The 23,972-nt window shown below is 37.6% G+C and overlaps 1 long non-coding RNA gene across 4 annotated transcripts in view; it reads right to left on the bottom strand.

Moving 5' to 3' along the window:
• Nucleotides 1-15,321: 15,321 nt before the first annotated feature.
• LOC131510368 (uncharacterized) overlaps nucleotides 15,322-23,972 on the bottom strand; it is a 120,188-nt gene continuing 111,537 nt past the window's right edge. For 3 of the 4 annotated variants that reach the window (XR_009261024.1, XR_009261016.1, XR_009261021.1), the window contains one exon: nucleotides 15,322-17,273. This is a non-coding gene — a long non-coding RNA (uncharacterized LOC131510368). Of the gene's footprint in view, nucleotides 17,274-22,446; nucleotides 22,759-23,972 lie in introns of all 4 variants that reach the window. The other variant, XR_009261017.1, reaches the window with a different exon arrangement.

Here is a 23,972-nt window from a genome sequence, read left to right on the forward strand (position 1 = left end):
TGAGGCCACTGGCTCTTAGGGAAACAAAGCATGATTGATTATTAATGCCTGACATGAGGAAGGAGAAAAAGGTGACTTATGTGTTTACGTCTGCCATCCAGGCAATGTAAACAATGGAGGTCAAGGAGGGCAATTTCAGCCAAAGAGTGACATGATAAAAGAGATGTTTTAGAAGATCAACTTGGCAACAGATCATAGGATGGGCTGCCGAGAGGGAGGTCAGGAAAACCAATTTGGAGGATTTTGCCAAACCCCCGACAGCAACCACCGCAAACAGAAAAGAAAGGAATACATTTAAGAGAATGTAAGAACAAATCAATATACTTAGCATGACTTCTAAAGAGCCTTTAAGCTGACGGTATTTTTTAATAGATTTTATTTTTTTAGAGCAGTTTTGGGTTTACAGCAATATGCAACAAAGGGTACTGAGGTTTCCTATGTAATCCCTGCCTCCCCCATTATCAATATCCTCCACCAGTGTAGCACATTTGATACAACTGATGAACCCACACTGCCACATCATAATCACCCAAAGTCCATAGCTTATGTTAGGATTCACTCTTGAAGCTCTACATTCTATGGGTTTGGACAAATGTATAATGACATGTATCCACCATTATAGTCACATACCAGGTAGTTTCAATGCCCTAAAATTCTTCTGTGCTCTCCCTATTGCCTCCCCACTAGCCCCTGACAACCACTGATCTTTTTACTGTCTCAACAGTTATACTTTTTTCCAGAATGTCACAGAGTTTGAGTCATATAGTATATAGCTTTTTCAGAATGGCTTCTTTCACTTAGTAATATGCATTTAATGTCCCTCCATTGGAATAAGCTTGGTAGCTCATTTCTTTTCAGGCTAAATAATATCCCATTGTCTGGATGTACCACAGTTTATTTACCTACTCAAGAACACTTCAGTTGTTTCCAGGTTTTGGCAATTATGAATAAAGCTGCTATTATCATTAATGTGCAGTTTTTGTTTGTTTCTTTTGAGAGAGACAGAGCATAAGAGGTAGGGGGAGAGTGAGAGGGAGAGACAGAATCTTAAGCAAGTTCCATGCTCAGCACAGAGCCCAATGCAGGGCTTGATCCCACAACCCTGAGATCATGACTTGAACTGAAATGAAGAGTCAGATGCTTAACCAATTGAGCCACACAGGCACCCCAATGTGCAGGGTTTTGTATCAATGCAAGTATTTAGCTCTTTGGGGTATATCACCAAGCAGCACAATTGCTAGATCATATAGTAAGAGTATGTTTAGTTTTGTAAGGAAGTGGGAACTTGTCTTCCAAAGTGACTATGCCAACTTGCTTTCCCACCAACAACAAATGAGAGTTCCTACTTCTCCACATCCTCACCAGCATTTGGTGTTGTCAGTGTTCTGGATTTTGACCATTCTAGTATGTTATCGCATTCTTGTTTTCATTTGCATTTCCCTTTTGGCATATGATGTGGAGTAGTTAAGGCATTTTGATTCTTGTGAAGGGTACCACATTGGCTAGTTCTTACATTAGCAAAGATTCATTTATTTCATTCATCCATTGCCCAGCACTGTAACCTAGCAGATAGCAAGATAAGAGGGCATTTGAAATACAATACAGGTAAGTTTTGACAAATGACAGATAAGTAAAAACTTGGATGAGGTACATTCCTAACATTGGTAAGTATTTTAGTAAACACAGTAAAGCTTTACCCTGGTAAAGCAGAGACCCCTAGAGACCCCCAATGACCTTGGGCAGAGGTGTGAGAAGAAACTGAAAATGAATCTTGCCTTCTTCATAATTTTGACCAGCAGCTCTGGCCCTTTCTTAGTTCACTCACTTTTGTCTCTCCTTCTTGTGATAGGTGACCATGTGTATAAGGTACATCATGGCAGTTATACCAGATGTAAAGACACAAGGCTGGTGCCAGGTCTTATTTTAAGGACAAGTTTTTTAAAAGGCCCCCTGGAGGATAGGGCTGAGGAAAAAGGAAGACACTAATTATAATCACTCACACTGCAAATGTATTTGTTAATTTATTGAGGGTCCACTATATATGAAACTCTGAACTAAAAACCATTTCAGACAAGATTGGGCACATTCAGGGTGCTATGGCCATAGAGACATTTTTTATTTGCCATTTGATTTCAAATTTGGCCCGTTGCTTGTGCAGTAGTGTGTTGTTTAATATTTACTTTAAATATTTAATATTTACATCGCAGATTTTCCAAATTTGTTTTATTGTCGACCTTTAGCTTTACACCATTGTGGTTGGAAAATATACTTGGCATGATATTAGTCTTCTTAAATTTGTAGTATTTGTTCTGTGTCCTTTTATGTTATCTAACCAGGGGATTCTTCTGTGTGTACTTAAAGAAAAGTATATTCTATTTTTCTTGGATGGAATGCTTTATATATATCTTTTAGAACCAGGTATTTTGAAGTATGCTTCAAGTAAAAAATGTTCTGTTGAAAAACAAAATAACTTTAACTGAGGGCATTGTTTAAAATAAAACATCAGAGGGGAGGTGGGTGGAGGAATGGGTGAAATAAGTGAGGGTATTAAAATGAGCACACTTATGATCAGTACTGAGTAATGATGTATAGAATTGTTGGATAACTATATTATACACATTAAACTAATATAACACTGTATGTTGACTATACTGGAATTAAAATTAAAAACTGAATAAAAAATGAAATTAAAAAATAAAAATAAAAACTATTTCAGGGTGCCTGTGTGGCTCAGTCAGTTGAATGCTCGACTCTTGATTTCAGCTCGGGCCATAATGCCAGGGTCATGGGATTGAGGCCTGCATCAGGCTCTGTGCTGAGTGTGGAGTCTGTTTAAGATTCCCTCTCCCTCCCTCTGCCCCTCTCCTCCGTTCACTCACACTCTCTCTGTCCAAAAACAAATTTAAAAAATAAAATAAAGTAAAAACCATTTTAAACTTGTAAGAATGATGTATATCCTCCAAAAACATAACTTTACCTAGAAGAAAAAAACATGTGTTTATTAAAATTGAGGAATGCAGGAAGAGATGGCACAGGCCGTAGATGGTGAATGTCCCCACCTTGCAGGTATGCTACAAATTTGGTGACTAATTTGGGGAACAGGAATAACCATTCATGTAAGTGCAGAATCACAGAGATTTCCCCAAGTTAGACAAATGCTAGGCAAATGGGAATAACCAATGAGGATGGGCTATTTGGAGACTGGCCCTGACTGGGGCTCCCTCCTTCCTGCACAAATGTGTTGATTATGTGAATCCAACTAGGCTTAGGGAAAGATGATTGTAACATTTCCTTAGACAATGGCCCATTTGAAAGGTCACTTCCTGCCACTTTCCATATCCCCGAGGGGGAATCCCATACTGGCTCCCAGTAAACAGAGATGTCTATGTTGAAAGCCAGGCTTCCAAACAAATCCGGCCTGCCAGAGTCATAGGGCTCTACTTTGGGGTTTAGAGATGAATTAAAGATAAGTATTCATGCTTAAATTTCCACTCAAATATAATGTAATCCGTACAGTTTTTCAATTTACAATCATTGCAAAGTAGCTGTGTTTTCCTCTACTTTGTTGACTCTATGATTTTTCATATCATCTGAGAAACAGAAATTCTTCACTCCCAAATGAGCAACATTTTGAACTCAACCCTGACCCTAACATGATAAAAATCTGTGCCGCTGAAAAGAAACATAAAGTGTTTTGTTGTTTTGTTCTGTCTCTTCCCCTGAAAGCCATCCAAGGGCAGAATCCTGTTGCCTTTGTTCACAATAAATACGACATAGAAAGAACATGGTATTTTAGACAGAGCTTTCAGAAAAATCCATATAAGGGCAAAAAAGAAACATTTGATGCTGAATTCTTTCCTAATTTAAGACATTTTGAGTCCAGTTTTTATTTTAAAAAAAGGGGGGGGATAAAAAGGATTCTAGGGCAAATGTTCCTGGGATTTCTTGTGCGAGCTGACAGTAGTAATCAGCAGACATTGTCCAAGTCATTGAAGTAACCCCAGTTAACCTAAATGTCTCCTCTGTGTGCCCAGCCTGTACCAGCCTGCACAAGGATCTCAACCCTTCCCCAGCCCGCAACCTTACCCCCTGAATCTCGGCACGCTTCAGTACTTCAGCATTTTAAACACCTCGGTGTGTTGGTTTGAAATTGTGCTCAAGTCACTTGGAAACATAGCATGATCCAATCCAGTGCTTATTAAAGCAGAAGATCTGTATCAGAATCACCTGGAATTTTACTAAAATGCAGAATCCTGAGTCCATGCCTGGAATTGCTGAATCAGAATATCTATGGGAGAGACCCAGCATCTGTATTGTTAGAGATGTTCCTATGGTTTGAACCTACCCGTGTCAAGAATCCCAGACTTTGAACTCTAATCTTAGTTCCGCTATTAAACATTCATTTTAGCCTTTCAGCCAGTCATTTTAATTTCTGCAACTCATTTCTTCAACTGTAACACAGAATTGTTGTGAAGTAATATATGCAGAAGTACTCATACATATTAAAAAAAATCCATTCACACATTTACTTGTGAATCTCTTAGATGATAAAGTGTTAGATCCAGGTATCTCTTTATTGTATTTTCCTTATTGGTAACGTCTTATTTCTAGCTGAATTTCAGTAAATAGTTGTTTAATGTACTATACAGCACAAGAGCTGGAAGTATTTGCAGCCTTATACTTACATAAAAACAATTAGCCCCCAGGAGTCCACATCAATATAGAATTTATCTTGGGTGAATTTACAATTGAGCAGGGTCCTCCCTAGGACTTGAAGGTTAATCAACTATCAGAGTCGATTAAAGTTACTAAGACTGTTGTTTGCTGTCTAACAAAGCTCATAAGGTGGACATGTAAGGCTTCCTTGCTAATTTATTTAATTTTCCAGAAGAAAAATAGCTCAAGAAGCCTAGTACGTCATGTTGACTACCAAACATAGATCAGAGTATGAGTCAGGAGATTTTTTTTTGATGAAAAAAAGAAACAACTCTTTTATTGAGGGTGTTATTTTAATGTTTTTCATGTCAATACTTTGATTATTATAATCCTATTTTACAAATGAATAAATGGAATCACATGGAAGTTAAGTGGCTTTCTCTGACAGCCTGATATCAGTCAAAGTATCTGCTGATCACTTGGGCCTAGAAACACATCCTGCACCCACTGAGTGCTGAGGCCACCAGCTGACATTAACTGAGGTGTCTCACTTCTGCTCTGTCCTCAGGCTGACCAACTCCCTGTTGTCAAGTGAAATATTTCTTTCTTTAAATATGATAAGGTCTTCATTCAGATTTTGGTCTGTTTTATAGGCTCTGGAGTCATTTTGTTTTGTGAAGTCAGTATTTCCAACAAGTTCGTTTTACATGGTAAAAAGAACAATTTTTTCTACGAATAGTTATATATTTATGATATTGACTATTTGAAAAACTATATATATAACAAGTATGTCAAATCCTAATTTCAATAATAGTATTACAAAGATGAGGTTAAATAATTTTAAATGGTCAATCGATATAAAGTAATTTAAGGAAAAAACATTAACATTTTCGGTATCATGCAGATAGGGCCATTTTGCAGAAGGAGTAATACAAACAATTTGGGAAAGACTACTTTAAACTGACTTTACATACATGTCTCTGTTTCATTTTGAGTTGCTTTTATAGTTTAATCTCAAGAAAAAAATATTCATTTCTCTGTTTTCAAATTTTTCAGGGGCTGCTTCAAAGTATCCTCTTTTGATCCAACAACATATATGTACTTCATTCGACTTTAAAGTGCTGAGATTATGACTGAAAATCACTAAACATAAAGAGAGTAATGACAGCTCCATTTATTGACTTTTGCCTTAAATTATACACTGCTCTTGCCATTGCAATATACTATTTTTAATTACCAGGACCCCTGTGATGTAGGTATCATTGTCCCCAATTCATAGATTTGCAAACTGAGATTGTGGAGGTGGAAAAATTACCTTCAGCTCCCTTATGAAATATGGGGCAAAAATGGAACCCAAATCTGTCATTCCCTAAAATCTTTGGTCTTTCCCCAATATATGTTACTTCTCTGCACTCAATTTCCTAAAATATATTGTTGCCATTTAAACTGTCTTACATAGTCAAGTTTCAGTGAGCACATTATAGTTACAGAAAAACTATAGGCTATATCTGTGCGCGTCTTTAAGTGAATTGAATTGATTATATTTTTAATGGGTTACCTTTGGGAGGTTGGCCTCTTATTATATCTCCTCTTCTCTGAAGTCAACATTCCCCTGCTTCCCTTGAAGATGAAAGCGTGGCAACTATATTTGTATGTGAGACCCCATCTTCTATATAGCCAGGGGTCAACACCTATCCTAAGCCAAAGTCAATCTGATTGATTTTCTTTCCTGCAAATATGTTCTGAGGTCTGCTTTGCTAAATAGAGGACATGTAAATTTGGGAGCTTTGGGGCAGTCGAGGCACAGAGAAGACTGAAGCATCCAGAACCAGAGAACTAGGCCTTGAGAGAGAAAGAGTGAGAACTACTATCTGGACTCCTAGTTACAGCCTATCATGAGCCCCAGTTATTGCATTTCCTGCCCTGGCGTTATGTGAAGTCTCCTTACAATAAATTTTCCTGTTTTAATTAAGCTAGGTTGATGTGGATCTCTGTTATTACAACTAAAAAGGCGTTAATACTCAGAATGTTGGAAAGAAATCTCTTCTTAAAAACACTTTGCAGTGAGAGATCTTGAATCATTCAGTCTCTTCTGATCATTTACTGATAGTGACCATATATAAGATGATTTCACTTAGTTCTGGAACCGAGGCCATTTGACTGCATTATAATATACGCACTTAATATGCACATAAATGACCCGGGTTCTTTGTTGGTTTGATTAAGTTGTCTAAACACTTTTTCATCATAAAATATTCAAATGAGAAAATATTACATTCTCCCCTAAAGAGCAGAATCATAAAAGATAGTCTTTACCAAATAAACTCCTGTTCATCTCATTTAGGTCCCTTTTAGTTGTTTTTTTCTACTTATCTTGTCTTTAACATTCTTACTGGAAACTCTGGCATAATTTTTGACACAGACAAAAGTAGAGGCAGATTTAGTAACCAAAACATGTATATTTAAAAATTGTCCCTTATTTAGCATATGTTAATATGGTGGTTCATACCAAAGGAACAAAATAAAATCATCACAAGAAATGACTGCAAAACACAAGCACCCTGGAAAATTCAAACTAAGCCTTATGGCTGGTTCAAACAATTTGGTTTTGATTTCATACATCACCAAAATGAGACATTAAAGAAGACTCTACATGGAGTGCTTTTTTTTGTTGTTGTTCACCCACCTTTTCCCTTGGGTTTAAGAAAGAAAAAAAAAACAATGGAAACCATAGAATTTTTTTCATTGAATTGATTTTTAAAAATGAGTTTGGCAATTAAAATCAGATTTTTTAAGAAAGAAAAAAATACTTCTGAGTAAAGCACTTATACTAAAAGTTTTAGCAGAATGTGGATTAAATTATTGGTTTTTAAACCACCCCTTAAAAATGGCATTCGCTCTGGAATGAAAAAAACAGTAGATCCAAAGTAGAACAAGATTTTGGCCAGTAAAATTAAGAACTAAATTAAAACTTGCTGTAAATTAATTGCAAATTTCATAATCCTAGAAAAACTCTGACTAAAACACCTTCCTAGCTGAAAGAAATGTTTTTCTACATGTTTTGCTACATGTTTCCTTTTAGTGATCGTTTCCGGTTTATTACAGAAATTCTTCAGGCTATAGCTCCTGCAGTTTGATCCTCCAAGTAGATTTTGGGTAGCAAATCCACTAGCAAATCCAGTCTTTTGACCTTGTTTCTTCTGCCTGAAAGTTGTTCTTTTCAATGCTCCTGCCCAAAAGAAAAACAGGAAATCTAGATATGTGGGAGGTGCCTTGCTCTGTGAGCTGCCACAGTGATGGCAGGTGGTAAAAGATCAGAGTGCTAGCAGACCAGAGCTGAAGTCATAAAGACTTGTTTTTAAAGAAAAAAATCTTGTTAGTGGTACATTAATATTATTGTGTGTCATGCCATAGATGAATTTACTTCTACTATGTAAACACTTTGCTGAAAAAGGGTGCTAGCAGATGTTGATTTTGAAAGGAAGAATTAATGCATAAGGCTTAAATTGAATATTTTTGTTCAAAACCTAAAAACTCCATGTGCATTACTCACTGAATCTATCAGACCACTACGAGTAATTATTAGGCACTGTTGATATATTAGTATATAGCAGAGGAATTGACCATGCTGACCCTACACTGAAGAATAAAGCTTTCCATGAAGAGTCTAATTGAAATAATACCTCCCTAAATTCCCACAAAGGTGCTTTGACCCCTGGTTAACGCCAGTGAAAACCTATAGCTGTTAAAAAGCAAATGCCTTTAAGCCTCCACCTAAACTCTTTTTACTGCTTACAGGATTCTTTTCTTGCAGAAAGAGGTATTTTTTTCTTTTAGTCTCAGTTTATATGTTGCCTCTTCTATGTTGAAGCTTCTCCCATGTCAGCTCCGGCCTCTCGCCCAACCCCCACTGCAGCAAAATTCATAAATTAATCACATCCTCCTCTGTGTTACCATAGCATTGTGTTAATACCTGTAGCACAGCACTTATATTGTATTACAATTAGCTCTGTATGCATGGATTTATCATCACGATCCTGGAAATTTATGAAAGTGGGAACAGTATGTAATTCATTCGGGGCTTTGTTTATAGAAGGTACTCAAAACATGTTCATCAGAAACAAGTGAATAAAATCCTCTTAATGGAGGTGAACTCATGTATTCACTCATTCATACCTCTCTTCTACAAGTAATGTTACTTAGGATATATCTTGTGTCTTATTGTAAAACATTTTCTCAGACACCTACAGGTCATTGAAAATCTTTCAAATTCTTGACATCAGGCAGTGGGCAAGGGCAGAGTAAAAGAGACAAGAAAACAATTCCTCCTGCTTAAAATTTTTGCCCTGGGCTATCTCTGATGCTAGACATATAGCAGGTGCTTGATGAAAACTTGTTGAATGATTGACTGATTGATTACAGCTGAAGTTCAAATGTTTTCTGTCATAGCAGGTGATAAAAATACCTGCTAAAATTTTCATCTTCTGCAAAAACTTTCTTATGAAGTCAAGTTTTGTCCTGACAACTAACCCACACAAGACTGATGTCACTCCTCATGAAAACCTTCAAAATTTCTTGTATGCATATCTTTATATTCTAAATGCATCCATTAATGTTTACATAGTGTTTGCTCATGCTTTATGCCCCTTCCTTCACATGTTGATTTTCTCAAAGTGAGACAAAAGCCTTTTATCCCTGAACTAAAAAACCATACATTTGTGCTTCTATAAACCAGGAAATTTGATTAATTGGTTTTTCAGCAGGACAATGATCATTAACATTAACCATGATCACCTGGAGGCAGTGAAAGTTTTGGGGCTCCTTCTGAAATCTAATCCAACGACAAAGTTACATCTGGTGTCACACTAGTATCAAGCATGGATGACCATATTCATACGTTCTTCATCTTTCAGTTGGAAGAGACTTTCAGACTAATATATTTCAAGTGAAATGCAAGGATCTCTTTAAAAAAATCTGGTAAAATGTGTCTGGATACAAACAGGGACAGAAATCATCTTCCTCATAGAGCACCTATTCCATTTCTGAAGAAGTCTAATTCTTAGAATGCACTTCCATTTACTGAGCCAAAATCAGATTCCCTGAACTTCAAACATTGATCCTGGCTCTAGCCTCTAGTGTTTCAAAGATTTAATCTAATCCCTCTTCAAATATTGAATAGCAGCCATGGTTCCCTCTAGGTATTTTCCAGTACAGCCTATAAACCTGACTAAATCTGTATCATCCAGCACATGTGTCTCTTAACCACAAGGACATCATGAGAGATCACTTCAAAGGCACTGCTCACGTACTAATGCCAATACGTCTGTAACCACCAATTAAATAAGCGAAGTGAATTGGTCATGATTGCTGCTGAGGAACTCATGTTGGCTGTTAGTGATCACTGCCTGCTTTTGGGTGCACATATGCAATCTGCTTAATAATTCACTTGGCACTTGGCTCATTTTTGTTTCCAGAATCTATTTTTCATTCTGTATCAGTCACAATTCAACTGGGGAGGGTGAGTCTTAGTATTTAAAACAGTGGAAGGGAGTGGATTTAGTACAGGGAATTGGTTACACAGACACCGAAAGGCTCACTGAACAGGGGGTGGTGAGGCAACCGCAGATCAGAAATAGCAGGAAGTCACTAGGACTTCTAGGCTAGAGAATAAAAGGGAGGAGTCTGTGATACCAGGGCCAGGGGTGACGGTCACCTGGAGAAAGACGCAACTGTGACAGGAATGGAGAGCAGGAGTTACAGCTATAGAGAAGACATTACCTGAGACATTTCCAGAGATATCCCCGGAGGCACAGAGAAATAGGGGAAATAACCTGACTTGTCCCTTCCTCCAGCCCTTTACTCTCCCACTGGGCTTCCCACTGGCTTAACCCACTGGAGAGTCAGCTGACACAGAAATCTGGGAAACCGTAATGCAGCCTGCGGAGGTGGGGAGTGCAGAGCAAAGCAGAAGGGCAGAAATGGGTGCCTTTCCACAATTCTCCGTGACTCTTCAAAGACAACATACTTAAAGAGTATCTCAGTTACTTCTGATAATTACCTTAATTATAGCACTTAATTTATTATGGTTTGTTTTGGAGGTTTGTCCTCACATAAATGTCTTCCCTAACCTTGAACAAGCATGACATAACTGTGTTGTTATTGTTGTTGTCATTTGCCTCCACATCTTTTACCAGTGTGTTGCATACAGAAAACAGTAAATTAATATAATTTGTCTGACTCTGGAAAAATCTAATGTTCTCCCCCAAAAAGCTCCCCTTTTATTATCTCCTCCCGTGTTTGAGACTCAATTTCTGCTTAATCATGTTTGCGCTATGTTCTTTAGTTTATAGTTAGTGTTAATAAATAATCAACTGGAGTTAAGTATATCCAGTTTTCCTTCTTAGAGGGTTTACTAGGCAGTATCCTCACTTACTGATAGTTTTTCTAACAATACACACCCAATTTTTATTGTTGTGATAAAATGCGTCATGAAAATGTTCAACTGGCATTTAAATGATGCATATCAAAAGGCCCTTGACATTATACTTTTACTTTTTAAGTAATTCCCTATTTTTCTTTTGAGATTTTAGTATGAGAATATTTATAATGTATCCCTGGCACACATATGTTAGCATTTAAAAGCCAGGTAGCTTTGTAAAATCATCAATCAGCTGACCGAGTTTATGAATTTAACTCATCTTTCCCCAACAAAATGACAGGCTTTAACAGTGACTGACAGAATTGAACGGCAATTGTATCATTGTGTCGATAGAGGATGCACATCCAGCTTTTCCTGACCATCCAAAGTAATCATTTTAATCACTCACACTAGACTGGTCCTTAAATTGCAATATACAGAACTGTTCTATCCCATATAGTAGAGTCTGGCCACGGAAAGCTACCAAAATCTTAAGATGTGGTTCTTCTGAAATCGACATAAGCTATATGCACAAAATACACACCAAATTTCAAAGACCTGGTATGGAGAAAAGAATTCAAGATACCTTATTCATATTTTATATTGACTACGTGTTAAAATGCTAATAGTTTGGAAATACTGGGCTCAATAAAAATGTTATTAAAATTAATGTCATCTGTTTCTTTTTATTTCTTAAGTTTAGTTCCAAGAAAATTTAAAAATATATATGTGGCTAGCACTTGTGGCTTTCTTTGTATTTCTTTTGGATGGTGTTAGTCTAGGGCAAATGAAGAAGAGTGTCGGTGGAGACAGGGTGTAGCAACTAAAGGAGAAGTCATCTCTCCTTTTAATTAGTTTTGTAATAGCAACAGATTCAATGTCAGACATTTAGAAGAGACAATACTATTCTCTTCAGTCAAGCAAAACTCCCACTGTGGTTCCTAAGAGTTCTGCCTGATGAAACAAATGAGATTAAGCCCATGATGTTTACTTCGTACTAAAACATTTTCTCTTTTCTGAAACTTTCTTAGTATAGTGCTGGCTACCAGGCTGTAGAAGTGCAGAATAGAGAAAGGATGAAGGAACAATTTGAAAGTGTTGTTTTGAAACATGTAACTAGTGCTGTCAGCTGCTGGTTCTTTCCATTTTGTACATTTACATTTCCTGACTGTAGTTTAAGAACATTTCACTGCGTGTTACTATCAATCATCCTTAACCTAGAATTGCACTGTACATTAGTAACAGTTAATTGGCATATTTAAAGTAAATAGCTACTTAGTTTTGTTGTGAAGGTTTTGCATACAAATCTATAACACCACACGCTTTGTTTGTTTCGATAGCAAATATCCCTGTCTGCAACATTGCCACTTCTGTCAGTAGATGAATACAGATGCAATCACATTGAAATAGCCTGCACACTCGACGACAGCCCAAATGACGTGCAGTGTGTAAGCAGGCACTCTTTGCCCATCAAATGATGCCCGTACAGAGGGAAGAACACAAAGACATGAATAGGAGAGGCAATGTGAAGTTTTAGAAAGATGGTCGAGAAAGAAAAGGGAAAAAATAAAACAGGAATTACCATTTTGCCTATGTGTTTTGTACATGTTAATGAGCTAAGGGAGATTACTTGGCATACATGGTCTTGGACTCTGCCATTTGTTCAAGGCCAGGTTCACACCCAGCAAGCAACATACTTCCCAAAGCCCAGGGAGAAAGATCATTCTACTCCTCATTCCCTCAGAGACCAGTAGCAAGTGGAATTGTCCCCCCTTGGCAGCAGGGCTAAAATGGGAATGGGTTAGGTATTTGATGATAGAAAATTTTTTTAAAAAAAGACCTCTTTCCAACTGTGAAGCTAATACTTCTATGAGATATACCTTAAAAACAAACAATCCACACTGTATTTTTGGTGAATGCCAGTGTCTCCTAGACCCAGAGAGATGAATGTTTACCTGAGTCCCAATATTTCTTTTACTCCCTGCACCAAGGAGTCAAAGAGATCATCTAGTAGGAACGCGTGGTGTGTGTGTGTGTGTGTGTGTGTGTGTGTGTTGAATGAGATGAGGTGTCACCCTTTCCCTCAGCCATAATTCTGTAATAGAATTTCCACAGAAGCAACAATAAAAACAATTGTTCCTATGGATCATTTGCACAGCCCATAAAAATCGTATAGACTGACAAAATGTTTAAAATGAAATTAACAAAATCACTAATAATAGTACAATGAGGAATCAGAAATCATAGTGATACTATTGTTAGCACTGAAAACATTATCACAACTCTATTAAGAGGTTAAAGGGAGGGAAAAAAAGGTTTTATGGAGATAACCTGGAAAGAGTTAATCACTACTCATTTCTGATTTTCTTTCTTTGATGAAATTCAAATGTGGAATACCAAACAAACAAACAAAAGCTTTACTTAAAATATCATTTAGATACATCATCATTAAGTAGGCTTTGTGACTTTTTCAATGAGCTAACCCAGCTCCTGCGTTTTTCAAGTGCTCGCAATGTGCCAACACATCCTGCAAAGAGAGAAGTGTTCTGAGCATGGATGTGTCCTTCATCTGCTTCCACGTACTACATCTACCTTGAAAGGGAAAAGAAAAACTGCAAACCATATCATCTCAAATAGTAGAAAACGTGAAGAGGGAACTTCTTTTCTCTTTGTAAAACTATCAGGGAGAATTTCCCATCTGTTCTAAATTTCTAATATTGAACTCTTCAGTTGAGATCCACAGTCTTTCATGGCTCATTGCAAATTTCTAAATAGATGTTTTGCCAGCACCAACTGAAAACTAAAAAGCCGGAATTCCTAGTGTTTGCAGGGTTCTTTATCCACTGAGGCTCTCTTATGTGAACTGGTAGCAATGCCATCCATGCTGCTTACCAGGCTTGGGGATGCACATGTCTCCTGATTGCACAGCCCATTCAATTCAGAACTACATCCCACTCCTTCCCAGAGTGATTGTTGTGTTCTTTTCCTTTCACAGTTATCATTAAAGCTCCTGACGGATGGTCAACGCATAGCTAGATTATTGTTATAACGTCCTCTTAGGGCGTGGATCCATTGTCTTTATTTCAATCCACCTTACATAAAATGATGCAGTTATGGACTCTAGAGTGAGGCCTCTTAAACTGTCTGAACATGGTTACTGAACATGGTTTTTATTTCCTCCAATCCATCATGGACTGATACTTAGGTAAACTAAAATAAAATGAACTTCTGGAAAAGTGATCACATGCTTGGATGCCACAGCTATGTCAAATTGCTGTAGAAGTTTCTAAATGCTGACTCTCAATTTCTGTATTTGCCTCATCATAGACCTTTCACACATTTGCTGATCAGAATCAGTGTGCAGACCACATGCTGACAGCACCAATGAACTAAATTCTATCATATCATCCTTATTTTCTAGGCTCACCATTTACATCACTCCAGGCCAAGCACAAAAAGTAAACCTAAAACTAAACCGTCTGTTCAGATGAGTTGCATCTAGAAAATACCTGAAAGATTCTTTCTCTCCCACTAAATATCCCCTGATAATAAAGCATGTTAGGATCCTGTAAGTGTTAGATAAAATTGTCAAGGATTTTATGGCAAAGGGGTACCAATACCTTGATCAAAGTATGGAAGTGCAGGATACTTGAAAACATGGTGGCCACAAAAGGCTTATAGAGAAGCAGAAAAATGACCAAAAAATCCCATCCAAGCTTATGAAAGAGAATTTTAACAATATCTTGCAAAAGGGACATAAAAACTGTACCAAAGTTCTTGTCACTAAGGTGACCAAATTCAGAACTTGAAAGGCTAAATATAGGGAAAAAAAAGTTAAATGAAGTTCTTCTGTGTACTATCCCTTATACCCAATTTTATAAAAGTCATCAAACTGTTCATTTTCTGTTATATAAGAAAAATATCCAGACGAATTTCTGAAATTTTGACTATATTCACTGATGTCAATATGTTGCAGAGATGCTAAGAGACATCTCGGTGAGACACTCACCTTCCAGCTGTGCCCAGGTATACCATTTGTCTTAAGGACTAAAATTCAGGGATAACAATACCCTCTCATCCATAGGCTCACAGTCATAATAATCTCCTTCTTTCTGGATTCCAATGCTTGAGCCAGATTACTTTTCATACTGTTTCTTCATATACTTTGCAACATGATCACATCGTATTTTTCTTCAAAACTCTGGCAGATTGTTTGGGCTAGAGATAGATGGAGACAAGAGGCACCATCTGGTGCAAGATCTTTATTCCTTGTTAGCACTACAGGAGTTCTGGTATTTTACATGGTTCAGGCAGTAGCAACAAATTTTTTAAATGCATAGATTGAGAAGGTGTAAGATGGTCAAATGGCCCTTGGCACTGTCTAAGCACATCACTAGTTTCGTTGGTGTAGAGTTGGGTTTTTTTGTTTTGGGGTGTTTTTTTCCTCCAATTCAGACAACCAGTGGCATATGGTTTCATGATTCACAAAGATGGTCCTTGACTATAGATTTGACGATCTCAACACAACTTCCAGGCTTGCCAGAGCTGTGTTACAGCAGAGAGAGCAAATAGCTCATGATATTTCTCCTCTGATGAGTAAGCTCCAAAATCACAGGTTTAAATTTGATCTGGGACTGAAAGAAAAGGAACCATGCCCTCCCATGCCAGTATCCATGCTTTTTCTTTGTCAGAGGTGAGTGTCTATTTCTGCACCATTGATCCATGGCTTCAGGGAACAAAAGCTCAAATAATGCCCAGGTTAATTCTGTTGGCTTATACTGAATATATACATTTGCTCTTTTCTCTATCTTTCTACTCTTTGGAACCCCAAGCCTTTCCTGAACTTTAGCTATAGTTCTAAAAATCTAGCAACGATTTAATAGAATTTTTTTCACCTTTCACACACAAAGTCAGTGTTTTCTAATGGAATTAGCTAAGAGTTGGGTGCCAGGAGATTTGCTCAGAAGCTATCACAGCTACCTTGTGAGGATAAGTGAAAAAATGAACTGGAAGGAACAGCGCTTTGGAAACAAACTAAAACATCAGAAAATGGGGCTTATACAAGTTAATCTTCACTGCAATTCAAGAATAAAGTTCAAGGAAACCTCACCTGTTGTCTCCTGATTTCAGAAGGCTCTTTGGAGTTACTGCTGTTGGAGTATGTTGCCAAAACTTTGAAGTATCTTTCTGATGATCACATTAATGCCGTCTTAATCTCTGAACTGTTCTGCCATTATCCTACACATGTATGGCCCTCATTCTCCTTTATCCTATCAGCCATTTCCTTTGATTCTTTTAAACCCTCCTGTCTCTTTCACGCTTACTCCATATACTTTCTTACCTGAAGACTCACCTTTTTACAGTTGTATGGGGCCATGAATTACAACTTTTTTCTACTGAGTTCTTTGGTCACTTATCCCTGCCATCCATCACTTCTCCACTGAAAGCCTCCTTTTTTTGATAACATGAAATGGTGCAGACATCAGTAGGGATGGTTGGAAATGAAGAAGGAAAAGAAGAAATAACAGAACAAAAATAGGGTGCTATGTTGAAAAACGTAGATGTCAATATAACAGCAGATGGTGTAGATAAACTCACTATTAATATGGTCAACTTGGTGCAATTACCACATGGCCGCAACTGTAAACCATACATACAACTCAGAAATATAACAAGCCCTGCAGGCAGTTATTCACTGATGCTCTTTAGTCCAGAGTTATGCCACAATCGATTCTTTTTGTATTTGTCCAACAGGCGGAGTACCTCACAATGTTGATGTCATTTTTCTTCAGAGCTAATGATTTGTGAATAGTCTTATTTTTATGTTAACAGCAAATTATCTCCTTCAAAGTTCAAAAGAAAGATATCTGTGTGCTCCTCACACACCTCAGTTTCAAGTCTGTAATGGAAATCTGCTTCTTCTTGGAACACATGCCCCCAAAAGAAGAAGTGAATGTACACCACTCTGTCTTGATAAGTAGGAGAAAGCAATCTCCATGTAGTAGTTCATTTCTTCTCTACTCTGTATGTTGGGGGTGAAACAGAAGTGGGAGTCCAGGGAATGACCGGCCGACAGTATGCTTTAAATTGTAATGACTTCACACAATCCTGGCTTGGGAGAGAAATCCAGAGCTGGTGACAAATTTAGGATCTAAGTTGCTCTCAATAAATAGACCATCTCAAAATCTCCAGTGGTTCCCTGGTGAATATAAAATAAAGGCCATACTTATCAAATTGACATTTAGAACGCTCCACAATTTGATAGCAACCTATCTGTCCAACGTTTAAACTATTTTCATTCACTAAGCTGAAGTTTCCTGTAGAAAAGTCTACTCACTATCACTTAATAAAACATTATATGGATTCTAGCTTCTGCAGTTTCATTTGCATGTATCCCTTTTTGAGATGCCCACCTCCTTACCTTTCAACTTATCTAAACACCTTCCGTTTAGATCCGTCCTACAGACTCATGCCATCTACGTTTCCTTCCTAGTTGCTTCAGACCTTGATGATCCCTCTCTCCCCTGACCTCCTACACAGCTGATTTCCCACTCTACCCATTAGGCTCTTATTATGGGCTATCTCTGATTGTTAGTTAACATTTTTTACATATGTCCTGTCCTCTCTATGAAATTTTGCTGTGCCAGATGTTATGATTCGGTCCAGAGTGTAAATTCCTTGGAGATAATCACTCATTTTTTGTGCAACCTTTACAGAAAAGGCACTCATTATATTTGTCAATGGATCATTTTATTGAATTCCTGCATTTTAAATATAAGCACATAATCAATGTTAAATGTTCAACTCCAAATTTCTCTAACTGTAGAGATGTTTGCCAAATTGAGTCTGGCTTTATAAAAGCATATTGCTAGGCATTAATGTAAGCCTGAGATAACACCCTAAAATCTAAGCTAGAAAAATACAGATTGAAAGCCTAAGAAATAGAGATAAAATTAAAAATTTCCTTAAAAAATCTGTAACAAAGACCTTTTTAAATATAATTTGTTTTTAAGGACATCTTTTCAATATATTTAATAGTGTGACCATCAACACGGTTTTAAAAGAGATTTTTATTTTTTTAAACAAGAGATCTGTAGGATTGACCTCATCTGGTATTCACAGCAAAAATAAAATATGTAAACTAGCTTGTGTTGAAAAAATGCTGAGACAAACCTGGTCAGTATATTCTCAGCTAAGCTCTGAAAGAAGCATTCTGAGTAACCTAGGACAATGGAGCATTCTACAAGGAATTCGGGAAAGTAAATTAGAGAAGGTGACAGTGTCTAGAAAAATAAATATAGTGACAAAGACAAATTTTACACTGGCAGCAGTGTGATTATATCTATATAAGACTACTGCACAAACTTTTTATACCAAAGTAAACATTCCATTCAGCCCAGTAATTGTAAATTCAAACAACCAAGTAGATTGCCTCCACTCAACTACCTGGCTGGTCAACTGAACTGACTGAATGTTTAGGCATTAAAAATATTTGGCTCATAACTTAAAGTGCCCTTAGAATGCAAAGAGTATATAGCTGTAAAAATCATTTTCTCAGCTTAAAGTAACACACAAAATGTTGTGCTACAGACCATCAGCTGTCCACCAAAATGTGTGCTCTGTCTATAGTGCAGAGTTGCTGCTACAGAGTGGTTATGGAGCCAGGGAGTCCATTTCTCAGTCCCCTTGCATTTAGGTGAGGCCACCTGGCTAGTTCTAGTAAAAAGGAAAGAAAGAAAGAAAGAAAGAAAGAAAGAAAGAAAGAAAGAAAGAAAGAAAGAAAGAAAGAAAGAAAGAAAGAAAGAAAGAAAGAAAAAGAAAGAGGAAGGAAGGAAGGAAGGAAGGAAGGAAGGAAGGAAGGAAGGAAGGAAGCTAGGTAGGAAGGAAGGAAGGAAGGAAGGAAGGAAGGATGGAAGGAAGGAAAGAGGGAAGAGCAAGCCTAAAAGAGCCTAAGTAGTGAGGGTTATCTAGGGACTAAAATAGTTTAAAAAACAAAACACTGGTGCCTTCTCCCCAATTCTTCTTCCCCTGTTTGCCCAGGCTCTTTTCCTTTACGTGTTTCCATCATTGCTACATTATGCTCCTTGTGGTTGAGAGATTTTTTCTTAAGTGTATTTCAGCTCAGGCTACTATAACAATAACAAAAATAGACTGGGTGGCTTAAACAGCAGACATTTATTCATCACATTTCTGGAGGATGGGATGTCCAACATCAGCGTGCTCCCAGATTTGGCTCTTGGTGAGGGCCGTCTTCCTGGCTTTCAGAAGGCTGCTATCTGGCTATATCAGCATGTGGCCAAGAAAGGAAGTTCTGGTGTCTCCTCCTCTTCTTATAAGGAGATTAATCCCATCATGGGAGTTCCACCTTCATGACCTCATATGGACCAAATTATATCCTTACTGCCCAACCTCCAAATATCATCATATCAGGGTTAGGGCTTCAACATACAAATTATAAATTTGGAGGCGGAGAAGGGACACAAACACTCAGTCCATAAGCTTTCTCTTCCCAAACCGGGTATTTATTAACTTCTGTGTGCCCACTCACAGCTTAAAGAGAGGCTTAGAAACAACCCCAATTATCCAATGAAAACGGAGACCACTATCCATGCATCATAATTCAATATTCTGATTATAATAAAAATAACGATGATGGTGATAATAATAAAAACTGAATGGTTTTTTGTTTTTAGTTAAGAGTTTTTAAAACACTTTGTAAAAATGAATACTATGTTTAAAGGCTTCTTTTTTTAGTCTTTCAAAAGGAAAAAAAAAATTTCAATTACAACTGAGTTAGGTGAGCTTAAGCAATCTCTACAATTATTTAAAAAAAAAAATGAGCCTGTTGCAATTTATTCCCTCCAAGGCATTCACCGGGAAGGCCCCTGGGGCATTACAGTAACCTAATATTCAAGTTACTCATTCAAACAACAGTCCATCCAAGAAAGCCTCCTGCAGAGCCCGTACTATTACTCAGTGCAAAGAACTGCATTGTCTTCCTAAACATCTAATTTAGAATGAACTTAAATGAGCTCTTATCTGCAGCACAGTCTTGTAGAGCCGCCAACATTACCCTGAAGCTGGACCAGGATAAAATACAAAGTTAGGGTCCTGTGAACTGCAAAGGAGTGAGACAAACTCAATGTGCCCATAAGATCTTGGAAATTAAACACACTTCACCTAATTGTTCTACAATTTCTTTAACTGTTAGCTAATGTTAGCATTTACAAGGGAAACCAGTAACTTAAGCAAAAATCCTACTTTTTTAAATATAAAAATACTACTTTTCCTTGGTTTGAACTGATTTTCTCCCTTTCCCCTAACTTGTGCTGTTATTTGGGGTTTCCAAATATAATAGTGCTTCTGACCATTCTTAATTGCACCGTAATGGGTGTTAAGCACAGGAGTATGTGCAAACAGACTCGACTTTTCTAGTCTTTGACTGTTCCTTGCCTCTGGCCTCTGTCAGAGAGGCTTGCTAACTACATCTCAGGGGAGCAATCACACAGCTTGACTCAGCCTGTGGCTCTGACTATTGGGACTTCCTGAAGTCACAACCACTTTGGCGTCCAGAACTGGGGCACAGCGTGTCTACTCTTCATAAAATCCAGAGATTGCAAGTGTGAAACGTGAGAGCTGATTAGGGATGCACCTTAAATGGTATCAAGGGAGCCAGTTAGCAATGCAAAATATGAGATAATATAAACATAACACTCACTGCCAGTTGATCACTTATGTGAGCGCCACGAAAAGCAAAACACAACAGAAAAAAAAATTGAAGGTGAGCAACAAATAGATTTCTTCAAAGATAATTTTGAATAAAAGTTCAATTTCATGGGAAAAATGCATAATAAAATGATGTGGAATGATGTGCCAGAAAAAAATTGATATGTCTATTTGTCTTTCTGGAACTTGGCTCTGTATTAATCATTGCTAATGGGTATATCTAGTCCTTTTAATACATACACTCTTCCTTTCTTGCGTGTTATTGATTGAGAGAATTTGAAGTTAGAAGATGCAATTATTTTGGCTGTCTTTAAACTTCTGTGACTACAATAGAATGATTCCATTTTCTCTCTTAAGAAGCCAGAGTAATTTTGATTCAGGAATTTCTTTTTTAATTATCAGTTTTTTAAGGAACATAGCATCATGCTTAGCAGAAGGGCCCTTTCTTTCTCAGTATTCTGGTGTAGCTACTCTCCTGTCAGCCTAGGCTTTCAGAGAGAGGAGAAAAAAATCTTCATAAAAGCTTTGGCCTAATTAACAAGAATGAACTAGATTTTATGATGAACAATTTATAGGCAGTTAATAGAGCTCATACACGGTAGCCAGGAGCTAGATAATTTATCATAAAAGGAATTTCAGTTACACTCCTAATCCCCATTCTCTTGATATTGCAACCAACTGCATTTACAATTGCCACTTTTATAAGCTTTGATTTACTGACAAATGATGCTGCATTTTATAGAGTCATAATGAAACTTACAAATGCAGTAAATACTTGTATCTCTGCCCATATGCTTCAAATAGCTTGCCAAACAATTTACTCTTCTACATTGTTATCTCTAGATGAAAATAATTTTTCAAAGATCTCCTAAGGATTCTTCATACTAGCACAAATAAAAATAAAAGTAATAGCAAATTGTTTATTAACCATCCTAAGTATTTGTTGAAAAGAAACTGATTTATCCACATTTTAAAAGGACTTCTGTAATGAGTTATGGATGATAAATACTTCTCAAAATTATAAATAAGATGAAATAGCAAATATCCAAACATACTTTTTTAAAGGGCAGAATTTTTTCTTTTAACATTTATTCATTTCTGAGACAGAGAGAGACAGAGCATAAACGGGGGAGGGTCAGAGAGAGAGGGAGACACAGAATCTGAAACAGGCTCCAGGCTCTGAGCAGTCAGCACAGAGCCTGACGCGGGGCTGAACTCACATACCGCGAGATCGTGACCTGAGCCGAAGTCGGACGCTTAACCGACTGAGCCGCCCAGGCGCTTAAAGGGCAGAATTTAAAGTAGGTGAGACCCAGGAGATCATACTGTCTCTTATCACTTGGTGTCTTACTGCTGTTCCTATTTCAGTTTATTTTATTTTTTAATGTTTATTTACTTACTTTTGGAAGCGACAGAGAAGAGAGAGAGAGAGCACAAGCGGGGAAAGGGGAGAGAGATTGGATCCTGAGCGGGCTCTGTGATTTCAGCCCCAGGCTCAATCCCATGAGTGGAGAGATCATGACCTGAGCCGAAATTGTCAGATACTTAACCATCTGAGCTACCCAGGCACCCCTCTGTTCCTATTTTAAAGTTATAACAAAATATGGCAACACATTGTGGGGACAGAACTGGGTGACTGTACATACCATCATATCAGCTTCATATTCTTTATCCAGTGATCTCTAGAGGAGTTCTTGAAGTCCTCAAAGTAGGTAGCACTTCCTTCAGAAAGGCTCCCCTGACCACGGGCATCCCTTCTATATACCTTCTTACCATCCTATTCTTCCTCTTGTCACAAAAACAAATACAACTGCATTGCAACTGACTGATTAGCGTTCATATCCCCCATTGACCATGAGCTCTAGAACAGTAAGGACCACCATATTCCAACTCTGGAGTCAAAACAGGGTCTGGGACATAATGTATTTGTGAATGAGTGATGTTCTTGGTTTCCAAGCCTGTTAACAAAAGTGAAAATAAATCATTCTAGTTGTATGATCCAGTAATAAATGTGGTCACTAAAATTAGCAGTGAACTAGTCTGTATTTTAAAAGTAGAACATTCAGAAGTCATGATTCTCTACTTCTTGCTCATGACCAGCATTATAAATATTCTTAAACATTATGCTCTATTTGGATCTTCCACATTTTAAAAGGGACATGTTATAATAATAAAAAAGTAATCAAGAAAATAATAAAAATAAGAAATGACTAGAACAGAAATTCAGAGGAGAAGGTCAGCGAAAGATGATAGTTTGGCCTGAAACAGATGTGCTACATATTACATTAATCATGGTCTCTGGGGACAAAACGAAAGTGCTGCCTATTCCTTGAGGGGACAGAGCCATGGGCCATTGCAGAGTTGTTTAGTACCCATAAGTAACCAATTCCTGATGTAACGGGCTATGAGATATCAGATTATGTGCCTACAGGTCCACTCAACAGACCATTTTTTCTAGTGATTTGGGATTTAGTGCTGCCTGCCAAACCACCAGTTTTTGTCCAGCTGATAAAATTACAAGCAGGTTTACCATCAACTATTCCCCCACATCAAATATACCTCTCCTTCATCCACGGTTTCTTACCTCCTGTCTAGAGTTTATGAAGTAGGTACCATTATTTTTTCAAGGAAGATATTTTTCTAGGAAAATGATTGTTTTTCCTCTCAGATTCACCCCATCACCACAGAGAAGATGAGGCTCAAACAGCTGTCCCAGAAGGCAGGTCCCTGGCTGCCAAATCACCCACAAGAAGACAGCATCCCCAGCACATTCAGAATGGCTAGCAGGAGAATGCAGCTGGAAATATGCTAGTTTCCTCACACCTTTTCCAATTTATTCCCCATCTGTGGAAGTGTGGAGACCCAAGGCAGAACATGCTTCTAGCACTGTCTACTGAGGATGCCAGCCCAGCAGGGCCATGCCAGCCCAAGACACCTATGAGATGTGGAACCAACAACTCTTTTGCCCTGAGTCAAAATAAAGCCTAAGAATGCTTTTATGATTCCTAATATAAACTAAAAATAACAGAGGTGGTTAGTTCAGACCCAAGATTCACCTTGGAAATTGTTCCTAATTGTACATATCCCTCAAAGTGTCTTTTCTCCAAATGGAATTGGTCATTGACATGTGGATGTGCTCCTAATAGCAAAATAAAAATATTCCCTGCCTGAA

Source organism: Neofelis nebulosa, chromosome 1, assembly GCF_028018385.1.
Source record: "Neofelis nebulosa isolate mNeoNeb1 chromosome 1, mNeoNeb1.pri, whole genome shotgun sequence".
NCBI classification, from domain to species: Eukaryota; Metazoa; Chordata; class Mammalia; order Carnivora; family Felidae; genus Neofelis; species Neofelis nebulosa.